Below are 21,566 nucleotides of genomic sequence, written 5' to 3'. Positions count from 1 at the left end.
CATAACATTAATAATAACTGCTATGTTGACTGCTAATCGAACATATTTTCCACTTTTCCACTGGCTTGTTGTGAAATATCAGAGTTTAATGCTGATATTTTACTTGGGAGGAAAGTTCCATCTTGAGGAAAATGGTTGCAACTGCATTTTACTTCAGCCCACGGTTATAAATCGTGCAGCATGTGCTATCATTTACCCGGCTCTGATCCATCACTCAAATATCGCTCAAATATCTTCATCCTGTAGAGCCCCTGCACTTATCTGCTGTAGCAAAGCAAAGACTGTCCATGATACAAATCAATGACAGAACAGTAGAGAAAAGAGCAGCTAGTCAGACAAAATATAGTCAGATATTATATTATATTATAATATATATATATATATATATATATATATATATATATATATATATATATATATATACACATACATATACATACATATATACATACATACACACACACACACTCTTATATGTAATCTGTTAATTGGTCTGCTGCTTGTACATACACGATCTCACAAAAGGGAGTCCACCTCTCACATTTTTTGTTTCCTTTTAAGCAATACCAGATACCTGACAGCCCTGCTGATATATTTGGCTGCAGTGGTTTCTAAATAACACCAGAAACAAGCATGTGGCTATTCTTGCCAGATCTAACAATGTCAGAAACACCTGATCTGCTGCATGCTTGTTTAGGGTCTCTAGCTAAAAATATTTAAGCTCATACACACATCAGACCATAGTCTTTGGAAAATGAAAGATCACAGACCAATTTTACCCCCTTCCATGTAGTATGAGAGCCATACCTACAACAGTCTTGTCTATGGAGCTGAACTCCCCATCAGACAGAAATCTTTGCAAGATGCTGCGCACAAAGATGCTGTAGACATTTAAAAGATCAGTATCTGCAAAAGATCTGTTCCTGCAAAGCATCTTGCAAAGAGTTTTTTCTGATGGAGAGTTCAGCTCCATAGAAAAGACTATGAAGGTATGGCTCTCATACTACATGAAGGGGTGGTAAGATTGGTCTGTGATCTTTCATTTTCCAAAGACTATAGTCTGATGTGTGTATGAGCCTTTAGAGGCAGAGGATAAGGAGGATAGCCAGGCAACTGGTATTGCTTAAAAGGAAATAAATGTGGCAGCCTCCATATCGCTCTTGCTTCAGTTGTCCTTTAACACAATGTAAAGTAGTCAATGTAGATCTTGTATAACAGTGTAAATTGGCTGAACATCAAAATAACTCAACACAGTCTCCAATCTCTAAACCACTGGCAACAAAACTGAGTACAACCCCTAAGAGAATAATAGCAGCGTCACCTCAAGAACCACACGTAATATGGCAGTGTTACCTCCAGAACCACACGTAATATGGCAGCGTTACCTCCAGAACCACACGTAATATGGCAGTGTTACCTCCAGAACCACACGTAATATGGCAGTGTTACCTCCAGAACCACACGTAATATGGCAGCGTTACCTCCAGAACCACACGTAATATGGCAGCGTTACCTCCAGAACGACACGTAATATGGCAGCGTTACCTCCAGAACCACACGTAATATGGCAGCGTTACCTCCATAACCACACGTAATATGACAGCGTTACCTCCAGAACCACACGTAATATGGCAGCGTTACCTCCAGAACCACATGTAATATGGCAGCGTTACCTCCAGAACCACATGTAATATGGCAGCGTTACCTCCAGAACCACACGTAATATGGCAGCGTTACCTCCAGAACCACATGTAACATGGCAGCGTTACCTCCAGAACCACACGTAATATGGCATCATTACCTCCAGAACCACACATAATATGGCAGCATTACCTCCAGAACCACACGTAATATGGCAGCATTACATCCAGAACCACACGTAGTATGGCAGCGTTACCTCCAGAACCACACGTAATATGGCAGCGTTACCTCCAGAGCCACATGTAATATGGCAGCGTTACCTCCAGAACCACACGTAATATGGCAGCCTTACCTCCAGAACCACACATAATATGGCAGCATTACCTCCATAACCACACATAATATGGCAGAGTTATCTCCAGAACCACACGTAATATGGCAGCGTTATCTCAAGAACCACGTGAAATATGGCAGCGTTACCTCCAGAACCACACATAATATGGCAGCGTTACCTCAAGAACCACACATAATATGGCAGCGTTACCTCCAGAACCACACATAATATGGCAGCGTTACCTCAAGAACCACACGTAATATGGCATTATTACTCCAAATCCACACATAGTATGGCGGCGTTACCCCAAAACCACATGTAATATGGAAGCATTAGGTATCTCCAAAGTGAGAAGTGGCATGCTGGTACTTTTGGTTCTCCAACATACAGCTCAGGCTCTTTGCAGTGTTTCTGGGTGTTTTAGCCTAATAAAGTCTGCTCTGATAAGAACTGTCTATAAAGTCTGCTCCACTTCACAAGCTGCCTTTCACTCACCTATTCAGCAGGCTCTTTCACTGCACTTCTGACCTCTTCTTCACAGCTCAGGCTGCTGACCCACTCCCCCCTCTCCACTGTCTAGCAGCAAAGCTTTAACCCTTTTTGTGCTGTAGTGGTGCACTAAACCAGAGCTAACTGACAGCTCTTCTGCGCAGTCTCCTCAGGGCTCTGGCTACAATGATCACACACAATTCCCCAGATGAAGATCGGGAGACCAGAAGCAGAGCACCAGCACAGACAGGGACGTAGTGAGAGAGGGGCAGTGTGTCGGGAGCTGAGTGGCAGCAGCAGTCATAGCAAAGCACATGTACTGCTATGCTCACACAGTGGCTAAATAAGCAGCATGGAGGTGACAGAGGAAGTGGCTGTCTGGCTCCCATGATTGCAGCCAAAAGACAGCATTTGGAGGAGCACAGAGGGGAAGAGAAGTCAGCTAATCAGGATTCTGCCTGTAGGGGGCTAAATGCGGGACAGGAGACTTAAATCCGGGGCTGTTGAGGGGTCTGCATGGCTACAGGCTGCGATCACCACAGGGCTGCTCAAACGAGGGGATACAAGGCACTTTGTCATTGGTCCAGGGCTGCAGGCTGCAATCATCACAGGCCAGCATACACAGGGGATACACAGTAATTTTTCATGCAACCAGGGCTGCCTGCAGGCTGCGATCACCACATGGCTGCTGACACTAGACAGATACACGTCACTTTGTCATGCGTCAAGGATTGCAGACTGTGTTCACCACAGGGCTGCTGACACTGGGTGGATACACGCCACATTGACATACCTCCAGGGCTGCAGACTGTGTTCACCACAGGGATGCTGACACTGGGTGGATAAACGGCACTTTGTCATCTGTCCAGGGCTTCAGGCTGCGATCACCACAGGCCAGCATACACTGGGGATACACGACACATTGTTATTCGCTCCAGGGCTTCAGGCTGCGATCGCCACAGGGCTGCTTACACGATTCATGGACACAGACTGACTTCCTCAACTGCCAAGGAAAAGTATGGATCTGAGCAATGCATGACCCAGGCAATAGATACACAACAACTTGACATTCTGCAATTAGCAACAGACCGCCATGTCAGTATCAGGAAAATGATGTGCGAGAAATATACCATGATTGACCACGAATTTGATATTTGGCATTTTGCAAAAAAGCATTTGTACTAAATTAAAAGTGGCAAGCAAGAGAGCTGGATGTTCTTCTCCTTTGAAGTTCTTGGGCTTGATTCACTAAGACAAATAGCATGCCTTATCAGAGATAACACACCTTATCAAAGTTAACACGCCTTATCAGAGTAGCATAGCGAGCGCTACGAACTCGCAGGGGCTCAAGGCAGGATGAATGGAGCTCTCCTCATTGCCAATTACCAGGCATAATTTAGTTGCGCTCGCTATGATACTCTGATAAGGCGTGTTATCTCTGATAAGGCGTGTTAACTTGGATAAGGCATGCTATTTGTCTTAGTGAATCAAGCCCCTGGATTGTCAAGCTGAAGACACACTTTTCGTGGAGTGTAAAACACTGCAAAAACAATGATAGGCAATGGCTTCAAATCTGAAAAATTGTACTACATCATGTGAGTAACAAACATGAATGGATGGAGGAGGGAATAATTCAACTATGCTCACATGCACCGTTACCCTGGAAAAAAATAGTTCTAGACAAGGACCTAACTGCAGATTTTAAACATCTCTCATGGGGATGCCACACTGGACCTTTAGAAGTGTACCACAGCAATGTCCCTAAATATCAAACAAAACGACTTCACTTAACCACTTGAGGACCTAGGGCTTTCTACCCCTTAAGGACCGGCCACTTTTTTTCCATTCAGACCACTGCAGCTTTCCCGGTTTATTGCTCGCTCATACAACCTACCACCTAAATGAATTTTGGCTCCTTTTCTTGTCACTAATAAAGCTTTCTTTTGGTGCTATTTGATTGCTCCTGCGATTTTTACTTTTTATTATATTCATCAAAAAAGACATGAATTTTGGCAAAAAAAATATTTTTTTAACTTTCTGTGCTGACATTTTTCAAATAAAGTAAAATTTTTGTATACATGCAGCGCGAAAAATGTGGACAAACATGTTTTTGATAAAAAAAACCCATTCAGTGTATATTTATTGGTTTGGGTAAAAGTTATAGCGTTTACAAACTATGGTGCAAAAAGTGAATTTTCTCATTTTCAAGCATCTATGACTTTTCTGATCCCCTGTCATGTTTCATGAGGGGCTAGAATTCCAGGATAGTATAAATACCCCCCAAATGACCCCATTTTGGAAAGAAGACATCCCAAAGTATTCACTGAGAGGCATAGTGAGTTCATAGAAGATATTATTTTTTGTCACAAGTAAGCGGAAAATGACACTTTGTGAGAAAAAAAAAAAAAAGTTTCCATTTCTTCTAACTTGCGACAAAAAAAATGAAATCTGCCACGGACTCACCATGCCCCTCTCTGAATACCTTGAAGGGTCTACTTTCCAAAATGGGGTCATTTGTGGGGTGTGTTTACTGTCCTGACATTTTGGGGGGTGCTAAATTGTAAGCACCCCTGTAAAGCCTAAAGGTGCTCATTGGACTTTGGACCCCTTAGCGCAGTTAGGCTGCAAAAAAGTGCCACACATGTGGTATTGCCGTACTCAGGAGAAGTAGTATAATGTGTTTTGGGGTGTATTTTTACACATACCCATGCTGGGTGGGAGAAATATCTCTGTAAATGACAATTTGTTAATTTTTTTTTACACACAATTGTCCATTTACAGAGATCTTTCTCCCACTCAGCATGGGTATGTGTAAAAATACACCCCAAAACACATTATACTACTTCTCCTGAGTACGGCGATACCACATGTGTGGCACTTTTTTGCACCCTAACTGCGCTAAAGGGCCCAAAGTCCAATGAGTACCTTTAGGATTTCACAGGTCATTTTGAGAAATTTCGTTTCAAGACTACTCCTCACGGTTTAGGGCCCCTAAAATGCCAGGGCAGTATAGGAACCCCACAAATGACCCCATTTTAGAAAGAAGACACCCCAAGGTATTCCGTTAGGAGTATGGTGAGTTCATAGAAGATTTTACTTTTTGTCAAAAGTTAGCGGAAAATGACACTTTGTGAAAAAACACAATTAAAATCAATTTCCGCTAACTTGTGACAAAAAATTAAATCTTCTATGAACTCGCCATACTCCTAACGGAATACCTTGGGGTGTCTTCTTTCTAAAATGGGGTCATTTGTGGGGTTCCTATACTGCCCTGGCATTTTAGGGGCCCTAAACCGTGAGGAGTAGTCTTGAAACGAAATTTCTCAAAATGACCTGTGAAATCCTAAAGGTACTCATTGGACTTTGGGCCCTTTAGCGCAGTTAGGGTGCAAAAAAGTGCCACACATGTGGTATCGCCATACTCGGGAGAAGTAGTACAACGTGTTTTAGGGTGTATTTTTACACATACCCATGCTGGGTGGGAGAAATACCTCTGTAAATGACAATCTTTTGATTTTTTTACACACAATTGTCCATTTACAGCGGTATTTCTCCCACCCAGCATGGGTATGTGTAAAAATACACCCCAAAACACATTGTACTACTTCTCCCGAGTACGGCGATACCACATGTGTGGCACTTTTTTGCACCCTAACTGCGCTAAGGGGCCCAAAGTCCAATGAGTACCTTTAGGATTTCACAGGTCATTTTTGTTTCAAGACTACTCCTCACGGTTTAGGGCCCCTAAAATGCCAGGGCAGTATAGGAACCCCACTAATGACCCCATTTTAGAAAGAAGACACCCCAAGGTATTCCGTTAGGAGTATGGTGAGTTCATAGAAGTTTTTATTTTTTTGTCACAAGTTAGTGGAAATTGATATTGTTTTTTTTTCACAAAGTGTCATTTTCTGCTAACTTGTGACAAAAAATAAAATCTTCTATGAATTCGCCATACACCTAACAGAATACCTTGGGGTGTCTTCTTTCTAAAATGGGGTCACTTGTGGGGTTCCTATACTGCCCTGGCATTTTAGGGGCCCTAAACCGTGAGGAGTAGTCTTGAAACCAAATGTTGCAAAATGACCTGTGAAATCCTAAAGGTACTCATTGGACTTTTGGCCCCTTAGCGTACTTAGGGTGTAAAAAAGTGCCACACATGTGGTACCGCCGTACTCAGGAGAAGTAGTATAATGTGTTTTGGGGTGTATTTTTACACATACCCATGCTAAGTGGGAGAAATATCTCTGTAAATGACAATTGTTTGATGTTTTTTACACACAATTGTCCATTTACATAGAAATTTCTCCCACCCAGCATGGGTATGTGTAAAAATACACCCCAAAACACATTATACTACTTTTCCTGAGTACGGCGGTACCACATGTGTGACACTTTTTTGCAGCCTAGGTGCGCTAAGGGGCCCAACGTCCTATTCACAGGTCATTTTGAGGCATTTGTTTTCTAGACTACTCCTCGCGGTTTAGGGCCCCTAAAATGCCAGGGCAGTATAGGAACCCCACAAGTGACCCCATTTTAGAAAGAAGACACCCCAAGGTATTCCGTTAGGTGTATGGCGAGTTCATAGAAGATTTTATTTTTTGTCACAAGTTAGTGAAAAATGACACTTTGTGAAAAAAAACCAATAAAAATCAATTTCCGCTAACTTTTGACAAAAAATAAAATCTTCTATGAACTCGTCATACACCTAACAGAATACCTTGGGGTGTCTTTTTTTCTAAAATGGGGTCACTTGTGGGGTTCCTATACCGCCCTGGCATTTTACGGGCCCAAAACCGTGAGTAGTCTGGAAACCAAATGTCTCAAAATGACTGTTTAGGGGTATAAGCATCTGCAAATTTTGATGACAGGTGGTCTATGAGGGGGCGAATTTTGTGGAACCGGTCATAAGCAGGGTGGCCTTTTAGATGACAGGTTGTATTGGGCCTGATCTGATGGATAGGAGTGCTAGGGGGGTGACAGGAGGTGATTGATGGGTGTCTCAGGGGGTGGTTAGAGGGGAAAATAGATGCAATCAATGCACTGGAGAGATAATCGGAAGGGGGTCTGAGGGGGATCTGAGGGTTTGGCCGAGTGATCAGGAGCCCACACGGGGCAAATTAGGGCCTGATCTGATGGGTAGGTGTGTTAGGGGGTGACAGGAGGTGATTGATGGGTGTCTCAAGGTGTGATTAGAGGGGGGAATAGATGCAAGCAATGCACTGGCGAGGTGATCAGGGCTGGGGTCTGAGAGCATTCTGAGGGTGTGGGCGGGTGATTGAGTGCCCTAGGGGCAGATAGAGGTCTAATCTGATAGGTAGCAGTGACAGGGGGTGATTGATGGGTAATTAGTGGGTGTTTAGGGTAGAGAACAGATGTAAACACTGCACTTGGGAGGTGATCGGACGTCGGATCTGCGGGCGATCTATTGGTGTGGGTGGGTGATCAGATTGCCCGCAAGGGGCAGGTTAGTGGCTGATGGGTGGCAGTGACAGCGGGTGATTGATGGGTGGCAGTGACAGGGGGTGATTGATGGGTGGCAGTGACAGGGGGTGATTGATGGGTGGCAGTGACAGGGGGTGATTGATGGGTGATTGACAGGTAATCAGTGGGTTATTACAGGGGAGAACAGATGTAAATATTGCACTGGCGAATTGATAAGGGGGGGTCTGAGGGCAATCTGAGCGTGTAGGCGGGTGATTGGGTGCCCGCAAGGGGCAGATTAGGGTCTGATCTGATGGGTAACAGTGACAGGTGGTGATAGGGGGTGATTGATGGGTGGTTGATGGGTAATTAGTGGGTGTTTAGAGGAGAGAAGAGATGTAAACACTGCACTTGGGTGGTGATCTGATGTCGGATCTGCGGGCGATCTATTGGTGTGGGTGGGTGATCAGATTGCCCGCAAGGGGCAGGTTAGGGGCTGATTGATGGGTGGCAGTGACAGGGGGTGATTGATGGGTGATTGACAGGTGATTGACAGGTGATCAGGGGGGATAGATGCATACAGTACATGGGGTGGGGGGGTCTGGGGGGGGGGGGGGTCTGGGGAGAATCTGAGGGGTGGGGGAGTGATCAGGAGGGAGCAGGGGGCAGGGAGGGGATAAAAAAAATAGCGTTGACAGATAGTGACAGGGAGTGATTGATGGGTGATTAGGGGGGTGATTGGGTGCAAACAGGGGTCTGGGGGGTGGGCAGGGGGTGGTCTGATGGGTGCTGTGGGCGATCTGGGGCAGGGGGGGGGGGAAATCAGTGTGCTTGGTGCAGACTAGGGTGGCTGCAGCCTGCCCTGGTGGTCCCTCGGACACTGGGACCACCAGGGCAGGAGGCAGCCTGTATAATACACTTTGTAAACATTACAAAGTGTATTATACACTTTGTATGCGGCGATCGTCGGGTTAACATCCCGCCGGCGCTTCCGTATGGCCGGCAGGTGAGCGGCGCCAGGCGGAGGCGGAGGATCGCGTCACTGATGACACGATCGCTCCACCCATGCCCCTACAAGGACCGCCGCCATTTGTCAATACGGCGGTCCTTGCGGGGTCCACTTCCCGGCCGCCAATTGTATATACGGCGGTCGGGAAGTGGTTAAGAATTGACGGCATGGAAGCACAAACCATTCTAGCTGCACTGTCAACAATCTCAACGTAAACAGAGAACAAGCGGTGGTAAAAAAAAAAAAAAAAAAAAACCTGTTACAGAGGAGAGCTAGGTTCAAAGCAGATTAGATACCGTGCGGTTCTGCGGCAACTTGCAGCGGACTAGACATCATGTAAGTCTATGGTGACGTGTGTTATTTAACTACTTGCCATCTGTGTCAAGCCGATGGGCGTGGCCGCAGCCCCAGGACCGCCTGACGCCTATCAGCCTAAAGTCCGGGGGCGGGGATTTGCAGGAGAACAAGCGTGCCGATGCTCTGCTGCGTCATTAGTCTCCCAGCGGCGATCGCCACTAGGAGACTGTTAGACGCGATCTATGTACTGTGTACTGCGCTGCGATCTACAGCAGCGCAGTACTAGAGACAGCTGGGCTGTCCCCCTGGGAGGCAGGAGAGCAATCATCTCTAATTGGCTGAAGCCTATGACAGCCGATCGTTGGCTAGGGGAGGGAGGGATCGGGAAATAATAAAATAAAACATAAGAAATGTATTATAATAATAAACAGTAAAATATTTGTATAAAAATAAACAAACATTGGGGGAGCGATCACAACCCACCAAAAGAGAGAGCTCTGTTGGTGGGCAGAAAAGGGGGGAATCACTTGTGTGCTGAGTTGTACGGCCCTGCAGCGAGGCCTTAAAGTTGCAGTGGCGTATTTTGTAAAAAAAATGGCCTGGTCACTAGGGGGTTTAAGCCCAGGGTCCTTAAGTGGTTAAAATGCCCGCCACAAGTTTTATGCGTCACGCATGCGCAGAAGCATATTTTAACAATAAGCTTCCACGCACATAATCGCTTCAGCCACAGGAAGTGAGCATCACTTCCTGCTTAGCTGGCTGCCAGATTGGGATTACCGCGTATTGATGTGGTAATACCCGAAGGCCTATTTTTGGCGGTGTGGTGCGGCCGCACTGCTACCGCAAATTCGCAGTGTGAAACTGGCCTAAATATTAAGTAGCTAGAGATGCCCCAAACTATTAGGGGCCATTCACATGTATTTTTACTGCACCCAAACGCAGGCCAATGTTAGTCTATGGGGCCTTTCATAGCGATGTGGTGCACTGCAATGGCGTCAATTCACCAGAGAGGATTTACTAAGAGAAAAAAGGTAGGTAGTTTATCTCATGAGATATTTTAACACTCTGGAGTCAATTCACCAGTGTGAGAGGACAGAGAGAAAAGTGTTTGATAGCAGGGGATAATGGAGAGATATGCATGAGGAAAGTGTGAGAATGCAGAGAGTTAGGTAATCGGTAATAATGATTTACATGGGATACTTTTCCTCTCTGTAAGCTTTAAAGTGAAGCATTGTGGGTAGGAGGCGGAGTTTTACCACTTCCTGACCAGAGTATTCCTGCCTTCTACTGCCGGATCATATCATAAATCATATCACGAGTGAGTCTGAACTTCTTCACCACCTCTGTCTCAGTAAAATTATCAAGAACTGTTCTCTCACGAAAAATACGAGGGGCGATTAAACAGACCCTCCTCCTGCGCCTTCGTCTCCTCATAATAGAAGCAAGCTCTAAGGCCTAGTTCACACCAGAGCGGTTTGGCTGCGTTTTGCGATCCGCTTGCGGCTGCGGATACGCTTGCGTAATGTATTTAAATGAGCTGGTGCACACCAGAGCGGGAGGCATTTTGCAGAAACGCATACTCCCGGGCTGCTGCAGATTTTGGATTGCGGAGGCATTTCTGCCTCAATGTTAAGTATAGGAAAAACGCAAACCGCTCTGAAAAACGGCACTTCAGAGCGGTTTGCCAGGCGGTTTTTGTTACAGTAGCTGTTCAGTAACAGCTTTACTGTAACAATACATGAAATCTACTACACCAAAAACGCTTCCCAAAACTGAAAAACGCTAGCTGAAACGCTGCAGAAAAAGAAGAAAAAGCGTTTCAAAATCTGCTAGCATTTTGCGGATCTGCTAGCGGTTTTTGGTGTGCACCAGGCCTAACAGAGTAAGCTCAAAAGGCTCCATCTTCCACAGCAGCAGCTGCTGTGTGAAAACCACGATATCTCCAGGTTCATTCAGGGGATAAAGAGATGAAAAAATAACGAATGGCCACACCCCCTTTCTTCCCTGGTGAATTGTGATTTGGAGAAAAACTAACTACTAACTATCACTTATTTATCTCATACGTATCTCACATTTATCTCTTGCATTTCTCTCTGTCGATATTTTCCCCTATACTTCTGGAGAATTGCTATTTGGAGATATCACAGGAGGTAAATTACCTCCCAAGAGATAAATAGGTTGGAAACCTCTGGTGAATTTACGCCAATGTGACAGAAGTGACATTTTCGCCGCATCCCCAATGCTAGGGAAACCTACTGTATGTTACCGTGCGGTTCTGCGTCAACCTGAGGCGGACTGGAAATCAAGTCTATGGTGACGAGTGTGTGTTAAAATGCCTCCTCCAAGTTTTACGCATCGTGAGATTGCTCCGGCCACAGGAAGTGAGCGTCACTTCCTGCTTGTCCGGTTGCCAGATGGGGATTACAGCATACAAACGCAATAATCCCCGAAGGCCTAATTTTGGTGGTGTGGTGCAGCCCCTGGGCCACACCGCACCGCTAAAGCCAGTCTGCAGTGTGAAACTGGCCTCAATGTTAAGTGACTAAAGGTGCCCCAAAGTATTAGGGGCCTTTCACACTGGTGGGGTGCAGTGTGGTATTTTTACCGTACCCCACCACAGGGCAATGAAAGTCTATGGGGACTTTCATACTGAAGCGGGGCGGCGCCACGGAAGTGATACCTACATTACCATGCAGATCTGCATTGATGTGTGGTGGACTGGAAGTCATGTAAGTCTATGGCGATGCCTGTTAAAATGCCCACAAGTTTTACGTGTTGCGCATGCATGGAAGCATATTTTAGCAATACGCTTCCGCGCACGTGACCACTTCAGCCACAGGAAGTGAGCATCATGGCTGCCAGACCGGCATTACCGCGTACTAATGCAGTAGTCCCTGAATGTCTGCTACCACCAATTCTCAGTGTGAAACTAGCCTGAGGTAGCTGGAACAACCTCAGTATTAAGTAGCTAGAGGTGCCCCTGACTGAAGGGAGATCTCACTAGTGGAAAGCTGAGAGCGGGATGAGTTACCTCTTGTTTAAACTCATCAGGACTCTGCATAAGGAAGGAGGGAGGGAGGCGCATGGGGAGCAAAGTGAGCCACCTTTCCATCATCAGGCGCCTGTAGACACAAGCCTACAGTGCCTTATGGTAAAACCAGCCCTGCCAAACACCATATACGATACAATGCAATAAGGGACAACCCAGCCTTACGATGTGGTTAACTTTTGCCTTTCATTTGCAATATTTTTTTAAAGTTTACTTGAAGTTGTTGCTAAGTGGTTATGGGCAGAAGTTAATGTAGAAGTGTACATTTTAAGTAGCATTTTTTCCTGAAACACACTTTGCTTGGCTTCAGTTGGTGTGTTGTTCATTACTCTGTAGTATCTTGATGTGATTAAATTTAACCAAAACATGAAAGTGTTTTTTCTCTGTATGTGTTGCAGAATTAGCGTGTTGTATAATGACTGTGCTCATCCCTTGTAAAAATATAAGGGGACACTTATTTAGTAACTGCTTTGAGACACAGCACCTAGATGATAATATTTTTATGATGTGTAAAACAAATTAAAACCTGTGATTGCAGCGTGCTTTACACATTTCAAGATCCATTTTATTCTGTTTCCTGTGGATGTTTATAATCTCAACTAGGTATTATGAGAGAAACAGAGAAATGTATTATATCTTTTACAATCATTTTGCCATGGTAGAAATAATTGTAAAATAATGGACATCTACTCAGTTTTATTTTAGGATCATGTGGAGAGCCTACATACTTTCTCCTTTATGTTGCCAGAAACTGGCATTCTTCTTGGCAGCTTGCAATCAAAGTTAAAAAAAAACATGTTCCTCACACTTATAATTGAAAAACATTAGTTTGTTGATATGCATAAGTATAGCGGCCTTAAAGACTCCTTACCCATACATTAACATGCAGATTTAAAGTATGAGCCATGCTAGAAAGCTGCCTCTTCTTGGATGGCTCTGTTATTCTGTCATTGCAGTAAGTATTTATTGGTCAAAACAATCAGCTAGTTACTGCAACCGCTACACTGTTTTCTAGTGAAGTTTGGTTAGCAATACTGAAACTGTGAAAATGGGCACACAGCACGACTGTTAATTTGGGCGTCATCCTAGCCCATATTGTAATTATGAGCTATGATGGAAACAGGAGGGTAATTTGGGCGTCAGGCACCGGATTTTAGCTAAATAGCTGAACTCCGTGTTGGAGTCTGTGGCCCAACGCCACTTCACAGTCTCACTTGCTGTATTGTAGCAAATACTGTGGTGGAGCACAAACATAACCACGTGGGCTGCTGTGTGCCTATTTTGTTGTAGCAGATGCCAGGTTCCTGGCTCTGTGCTGCCTCCCCCCAGAGTCACCGGTGACCAATCCTGATCCATGTACCTTGACTGTAGTGCCCTGCCATAGTGAGATTACCTACCACTAGCTGCTGCTAGCCCATCACTGTCTCTGCCTCATGTTTCCCAGCCTCAACCAGCTTTTTGCAGCTCTCTGCAGCGGCCTGCAACTTCCTCCAGCTCCTAACTTCCTGTGTCTGGTTTGGAACAACAGTGGAGGACCCACAGACTTTTGTTCTGCTGCCATTTAGGCACACAGCCATTGCGCTTGCAGCAGTGGCTTTCCTCGGCCTTTGCCCAGCTTGTGTTGTCTGACTCTTTTGGTTGGTATCTTGGCCGCTCCTGGTTGCTACTGTTGTCCATCTGCTGCTGCCCTACTCTGGCCCTGCTGACTCACAGCTTTCTCGCTCCAACTATATCAGGTGTGTAGTGAGCGATTCTGGTCTCCTAGACCTGACAGGGCTACAGGATTGCTGGCAAATTGCTGGATCACAGTGTACCAGTAAACACCAGTGATATACATATGCCAATTGGCTGGGCCTGTGCTCCTGGAGCGCACAGCCTACAGGGTAGTTTAGGCCCTGGAGTTTGGCTATTAAATAAAACTGCAGAGCTATGCATGGGTACAGAACCAGACCCATACATGAATGCATATGAACATTGGGTTAGTAAAATTATTATATTCATCAAATGGTGCTTGTATTTTTCATAGTGCCCATTCAGCAAGTCCTCTATATTACTGTATTTTTCAAACTAACGGTACCTGTCAATGATACAATATTAATTCTTACCACATTCATGGAATGTAAGGGATTACCTAAGCATTAGTTCAGAGTATATTAGTTCAGCTTACCATTCTACTACATAAATCTGAAAGGAATGTACAATGAAGATTGAATTGTCGATGGGCAGTTTTAGGATTTTTCCAGTGTATAGGATGCCCCATAGTCATATATGTATAGCACATCTTTGCCGAGCTGCTGAATAGGATTCTGGACCTCCTGCCTGGTTCCTGCAGTATACTTCAGCCCAGAGAATTGTAACCGCCCCACACACAGAGGAAGAAATAAAGGGAATTATTCTAAACGGAAACCCCTAGTTTCATTAAAGGAGTCATCAGGGCAAATAAAGTAAAATGAGTGGTACTTACCAGGGGCTTCCTCCAGCCCCAAGCTCCCAGGACCTCCCTTGCCGCAGCTCTGCCCGCAGCAGAGCACCTTACTTTATTTGCCCTGATGACTCCTTTAAGCAAAATAGTATGAAACAAGTTTCTCAATAACATTTTATGAACAGTGAAAGATATCACCTCCCAGTGCTCTATTAGAGGAGTTGTGCTCCAACGCAAATATAAAGCTGCTAGTGCCATGTTTCCAAACAATTAAATGCAATATAATAGCAATGACAATGGCAGTAAGCAAATGCGTAGTAAAAATAAGATATAAACAGTCTGATCAGCAATCCATTACATTTATACCCTGCTCACTGGCCAGTTAACAGTGGTGCCCTGTTGGAGCGTGTGTGAAACATGGGAACTTGTAACGCACAGTGTGATGAAACTCTTCACTGAGCTTGTGAAAGAAATAAAGTTGCCACTTATGATAGCCAGTCACTGTTGGCTCTAAGTTCTAAGGCCTCTTTAATATTTAGATAATGCGTGCACGAACCCAATTTCCTGCACGCGTTATGACCTATGGCATGACGTCAGGAAGTTGCGGTGCGATGCTGATCGGCGGCGGTAGTTCTAATTCACCCGATGGGAAACCGCCAGTGCTAGACAATACACAGCTCCCAGATGCATTACAATGTAACGCTCTGTAACGCTTTGTTTAATGTGAAAGTTAACATGAAAGTCAAATAGACTTCCATGTTGCCTTTCTAAACGAATCCTAGGAGCGATCCATCAAAACGCACGGACCAGCTCCTAGTTATCGTCGCATCAACCTGCCTATCGCCACCTTTTGTTTTGGATGTGATGTTATCGTTGCATCAACCCGCCCATTACCACTTCTTGCTTAACGCCAACAGTTCCACAATACGCATGCGTCCGCCGTCATACAGACACGCCAGCTTCCATGTCTTTTTTGATGCGACGATATTGTATATAGCTCCCCTGATGATGCAAGACTGTGAAACCAGTCGGGCAGGTAACAGGCGGCACCATTGTCTATTGATCTACGATTGACCATTACATGCGCGCTAATCTTCCGGGGTTCCCGGTTTATGGGCCCCGTATGTGAGTTATTGTTTTTATATCTACTGCCTTTTAAAGAGATTTTATCCAAATAAACGGGTTACGCTTAGATATTGCCGTTTTTGTTTTCCTATATAAATTCCTGAAACTTTACCTCTATACGGATGTCCACTGGATGTTCACGACGTCTGATGTTCCCTGGACGTTATCTGTGACCTGAGCCATTTTACAACCTTATAATGTGGGTTGTTGGGAGCTGGTAAGCCTTTTCTAGTTTTGATGTTTGGCGGATATCTACCTCTGAGCATTTGATATATTGTGGTGAAGAATTTACCATTCCCTACATATAATGACTTTCTAAACCTGCGCTGACCTTTGATGTAGATATTGTCGTATCGACCCGCACACTACCACACTTAGTTTGGTACCAATAGCTTAATATATTTGAACGGCCGCACGTCCCATACCTCTACAGAGGTGCTCGGCCACACTATTGACCTGATATTGGTAAGCAAATTCTTTAATGCGATTTTTTATGTTAATTATAATAAGCGCTTGCACTTTATTTTAGGGCAACCTCACGCTGCCTACTATTACTCACTTTTATCATAGTAATGTATTTACCTGATGGACACACACCATTAACCACCTGAGCGGTCTGGACGAGCTCAGCTCGTCCAACACCGCCGGAGGTCGCCGCTCAGGCCCTGCTGGGCCGATTTTTATCAAATAAAGTGCAGCACACGCAGCCGGCACTTTGCCAGCCGTGTGTGCTGCCTGATCGCCGCCGCTCTGCGGCGATTCGCCGCGAGCAGCGGCGAAAGAGGGCCCCCCTAGCCGCCTGAGCCCTGCGCAGCCGGAACAAAAAGTTCCGGCCAGCGCTAAGGGCTGGATCGGAGGCGGCTGACGTCAGGACGTCGGCTGACGTCGATGACGTCACTCCGCTCGTCGCTATGGCGACGATATAAGCAAAACAAGGAAGGCCGCTCATTGCGGCCTTCCTTGTTTATTATGGGCGCCGGAGGCGATCGGAAGATCGCCTCCGGAGCGCCCTCTAGTGGGCTTTCATGCAGCCAACTTTCAGTTGGCTGCATGAAATAGTTTTTTTTTTATTTAAAAAAAACCCTCCCGCAGCCACCCTGGCGATTTAATCAGAACGCCAGGGTGGTTAACGCTTAAGCTGTAACCTTTATATTTTCAAGTATATTATTGTAGATGTTAATTCACAGTGACTTGGAGATTGATGCATATGAGTTCACTTCACATGCTTGCTTAATATTTAGAATTTTTAGATTCACTTATGTTAAATTAATTTGTATATTAATTACTGTAGTTTCAGAGATCTTTCTATATGATAGACATTTATGCTGTCTAGTATATGTTCATCATAGGATAATTTGTTTGTACACTGTTATTATTATTTTGGGTCTTGAGCCAAGCGTCCCCTGGCAATCTGTTTCCTTTTTTCCCCAGTACTCTCCAAACCTATTGCATCATGAAGCAGGATAGTGACCCGTGAAACGCGTTGCATATTTGAAGCTTCTAAATAAATGTTACTGTAATTCGGTTGTCCGGTTCTTTTCTTCACGAGGGAGGTGAGTCCACCAACTTCCCCCTTTTAAACGGATATTAACCATTTTATTCTTGTTGGCGCCTCTGTTTTTTCACCTATTTTCAATTGATCTAGTCCATGTAACGATCTGCTAGTGTGTGAACACTAGCAGACAGACAAATATCAGACATTCCCTAAACGGGAAATGTCTACAGTGTCAGTAGAAGGCAGCACTAACACTGAGTATGGATAATGAGAATGGTCAGGCAAATCAGGGTCAGTAACAGATCTGACAGACACGGTACAAAATCGACAGGCAAATACAAAGTTAGTAAACAGGCAGGGGTCAGCAACAATCAGAAATGCAAAGGTACAGAGTCGGCAGGCAAGAGCTAAGTGAGTGTTTAGGCAGAGGTCGGCAACAGATCAGATTGGCAAAGGTAAAGAATCGATAGGCAAAGAGTAGTCAAAGAATCAAGCAGAAGTCAAACACAGTATATCAATCAATAATAATAATAATAGGCTAGCTGGTATAGAATTCCCGGGGTCCTGCCGGTTCAAGCCACACATGGAACTGACTAAGGTCTGAAGCCTTCACTGCGAAGTGTTAGCTAGAGCAGACAGTGAGCAAGTGTCAGAACAGTGCTTAAGAAGCCTGGGTAAGTAGGAGAACACGCCACCCCAGCCTCTCAGCCAATCCGAAACCGGAGGTGGAGTCCTGCGTGTCAGCTGACACGCTTCCTTAGAGCATAAGAGGAGCGACGCTGCCAGCCGTCACTCCGTTGGTGGAGGGGTGTGTCCCCATCTTTTTCCTGTCTACAGAGAGCGACTTCTTATTACCTAGTATACACAATCTTCTGGTGCTATGCACTCCACTGCGCGCTCAGTGATGACCTGTGTAAAAACGACTTCACATAGCGTAATACTGCATAATCAAAAAGTATAACACACTCCTCAGTGCAGGTGATAAGGTGCTCACACGTGATCCCAGCTCCCCTATAGGATGAAAGGCTCACCAGATAGTTTCCACCGAATCACAGGTGGTAATCTCACATCAGCACATATGTATCACTTAGACCTTCAGTGACCATATCCAATTCTGATAAAAAGCAGCCTTTAATAAAACACATACAAATACATCATCGCGCAGTATGTCAGTTCCAACATAAAAACACACTGCGCCTCTCGCGCACTCAGAACACTTACAAGATCCCTCTGGGGGATAGAGTAGCTTGTCACAGCGGTAAGTCCCTCGGTTCCAGACGCTTGAGAACTTATTCCAGCCGTTCGCGGCGTCCCGCACTGCCGGCTCCCGCGCCTCCGGACTTCTGCAACTCCAACCATGTGACCTGCGTCAGGCGTACTGGCTCCGCCCTACGCGTTTCGTCACCAGGACTCGTCAGGGGCTAGCGTTGCCAGTACGCCAGCCGCAGATATACCGCTCACCGCCCGCCCCTCCCCTCCGCTTTTTCCAACGGTCTCACCGCCATCACATGCCTTACAATGAATAGCAATAAACACTCTACCAGTTCCCATCCCTTGTACCTTGTGAACATTAATCCCTACCAGAACATCACATTACTATAGTCCTAATGCTACAATTATTAAATAATTACACAATGTTACAATGATATGCCATAGCCTTCCAGTGTTTAATATGCCACTACACACTTCCCTCCTATTAGCGCCACCTACTGGATATATAGCGTACTCTCTCACCCTAATCATTTGCAATATAGCAATTCAAATCAAACTCAATATTCAATCCGGTGGGTGCTAGAGCTTTCAGATCATGAATCCATCTACCCTCCGCCCTTGAAATATCCCTCTGTTTACTAGAACCCCTCCACTTTGGGACCCATTTCTCCACTCCCATAAATTTTAACAGAGAGTGATCACATCCATGACATTCTTTAAAGTGTTTTGAGACACTATGTGATTCAAACCCCCTGCCTATATTATAAAGGTGCTCCCCTATTCTTTTGTGCAAAACCCTCGTGGTGCGGCCCACATACTCCAGGCCACACGGGCACCAGAGTACATAGACCACTCCCACTGTATTGCAGGTAATACATTGTTTGACCTTATATGTTCGCCCAGAATTTCTCCCCACAAAGTGGTCTCCCCTTACTGCACTAGCTTCACGGCAACCCCTGCACTTCCTGCAAGGAAAGAAACCCTTTTGGCCCAATAAGTCGGTTCCATCCGATCTTAGGGGTGGATCTATAAAACTAGTAACTACTTGAGACTTTAAATTTGGTGCCCTCCTGTAAATGAAGGATGGCTTAGCTGGCAAATACTTACCCAGTGTCCCATCCATCTTAATAATGTTCCAGTGCTTATTCACCACTCTTTCCACTTGCCTATGTTGCCGATTGAACCCCAGCTGAATGGCGTATTCATGTTGGTTAGTGGGAAGCCTTTGAGTTTCGCTAGTTAGTACCCCCCTATCATACCCCCCCACTTCAATAGCTACCCTCTCTGTCTGTCCTCTATCATAACCTTTTTCCACAAACCGCTCGATCAGCAGTTTGCTCTGACTCTCATAATCCGACTGAAAAGTGCAGTTTCTCTTTAAGCGGACAAACTGCCCCTTAGGGATATTTTTAAGCCATCTCTCATGGTGGCAACTGGACACAGGGATATACCCATTTCTGTCCGTTTCTTTGAAGTGAGTTTTAGGACTATAGTAATGTGATGTTCTGGTAGGGATTAATGTTCACAAGGTACAAGGGATGGGAACTGGTAGAGTGTTTAATGCTATTCATTGTAAGGCATGTGATGGCGGTGAGACCGTTGGAAAAAGCGGAGGGGAGGGGCGGGCGGTGAGCGGTATATCTGCGGCTGGCGTACTGGCAACGCTAGCCCCAGACGAGTCCTGGTGACGAAACGCGTAGGGCGGAGCCAGTACGCCTGACGCAGGTCACGTGGTTGGAGTTGCGGAAGTCCGGAGGCGCGGGAGCCGGCAGTGCGGGACGCCGCGAACGGCTGGAATAAGTTCTCAAGCGTCTGGAACCGAGGGACTTACCGCTGTGACAAGCTACTCTATCCCCCAGAGGGATCTTGTAAGTGTTCTGAGTGCGCGAGAGGCGCAGTGTGTTTTTATGTTGGAACTGACATACTGCGCGATGATGTATTTGTATGTGTTTTATTAAAGGCTGCTTTTTATCAGAATTGGATATGGTCACTGAAGGTCTAAGTGATACATATGTGCTGATGTGAGATTACCACCTGTGATTCGGTGGAAACTATCTGGTGAGCCTTTCAACCTATAGGGGAGCTGGGATCACGTGTGAGCACCTTATCACCTGCACTGAGGAGTGTGTTATACTTTTTGATTATGCAGTATTACGCTATGTGAAGTCGTTTTTACACAGGTCATCACTGAGCGCGCAGTGGAGTGCATAGCACCAGAAGATTGTGTATACTCTATACAGGAGAGACCACAGCGCACTTAGAGGAACTGGATGGGACTCAGTTGATTTTATATAAAGTTGTGTTATTGACAAACTGGAAAAGAATTGTTGTTATCAGTAAGGGCAGCGCAGCAGTTTTAAATAAGATTATTACCTAGTATGTTTGTGTTGGTCTCGGGTTGTCCTTTCACCAGGAGAGGGTTGTCCTTGACCTATGTAGAAGGTGAGACCGGGAGCCCTTATGGTGCAGTATTGTAGAATAATGGTTACGGAATTAATATGTGAATAATTTATACTCGCAAAAGTAGGTTGCAGTCCTGCAACCACCGTATGCGCATGCAGAAAAAAAACGTTTCTGCTCGGTTGCCCGGACACTCTGGAACCAGGTGGTCGCTCTCCTCCTTGGGTCCTGTCCACCGGTAGGCTACGCTGTCCCGGTGGTGAGGATAACACATCAGTGAGGTGTGGGTTATACAGAAAAAGCACGTTGGTTATATATAGTTTTATATATATTTTTATCAAAGTTGCATAGGTGTGGAACAAAAATAAAAAATTAAAATTATAATAAATAAAGGAGGTCTCTTACCTCCAAAGAAGACTCACTGGATGGAAAAATGAGTCTTTATTATAATAAAAACGTTTATACTGAAGACAACGCGTTTCACGGGACACAGCCCGCTTCCTCAGGTCAATAAGACAGATAACCTAAAATCAGATCAAGTATAACATGACTCTACACAGCAGGATTAAAACAACCTTTTTCCTACATGTAACCACGCTATAATTATAATACTGAGATACGTTTAGTCTAATCTATAAATTAAACTGGTAATAATAATATATTCAATACAAA

General features: G+C 45.1%; 1 protein-coding gene across 4 annotated transcripts in view; it reads right to left on the bottom strand.

Annotated features, from left to right (window-relative positions):
* The window catches only part of GRM8 (glutamate metabotropic receptor 8), a 1,285,400-nt gene that overhangs the window by 1,227,440 nt on the left and 36,394 nt on the right, over positions 1 to 21,566 (bottom strand). For 2 of the 4 annotated variants that reach the window (XM_068276365.1, XM_068276364.1), the window contains exon 3: positions 3,258 to 3,467. The exons of 1 other annotated variant lie outside the window; for it this stretch is intronic. The gene's annotated coding sequence lies outside the window, so the exon portion shown is untranslated. Of the gene's footprint in view, positions 1 to 3,257; positions 3,468 to 21,299; positions 21,320 to 21,566 lie in introns of those variants that run through there. One more of the 4 variants, XM_068276367.1, reaches the window with a different exon arrangement.

Source organism: Hyperolius riggenbachi, chromosome 3, assembly GCF_040937935.1.
Source record: "Hyperolius riggenbachi isolate aHypRig1 chromosome 3, aHypRig1.pri, whole genome shotgun sequence".
Classification (NCBI taxonomy): Eukaryota; Metazoa; Chordata; class Amphibia; order Anura; family Hyperoliidae; genus Hyperolius; species Hyperolius riggenbachi.
Note: the sequence above shows the minus strand (reverse complement) of the source record. Positions and strands in the feature narration are given on the sequence as shown.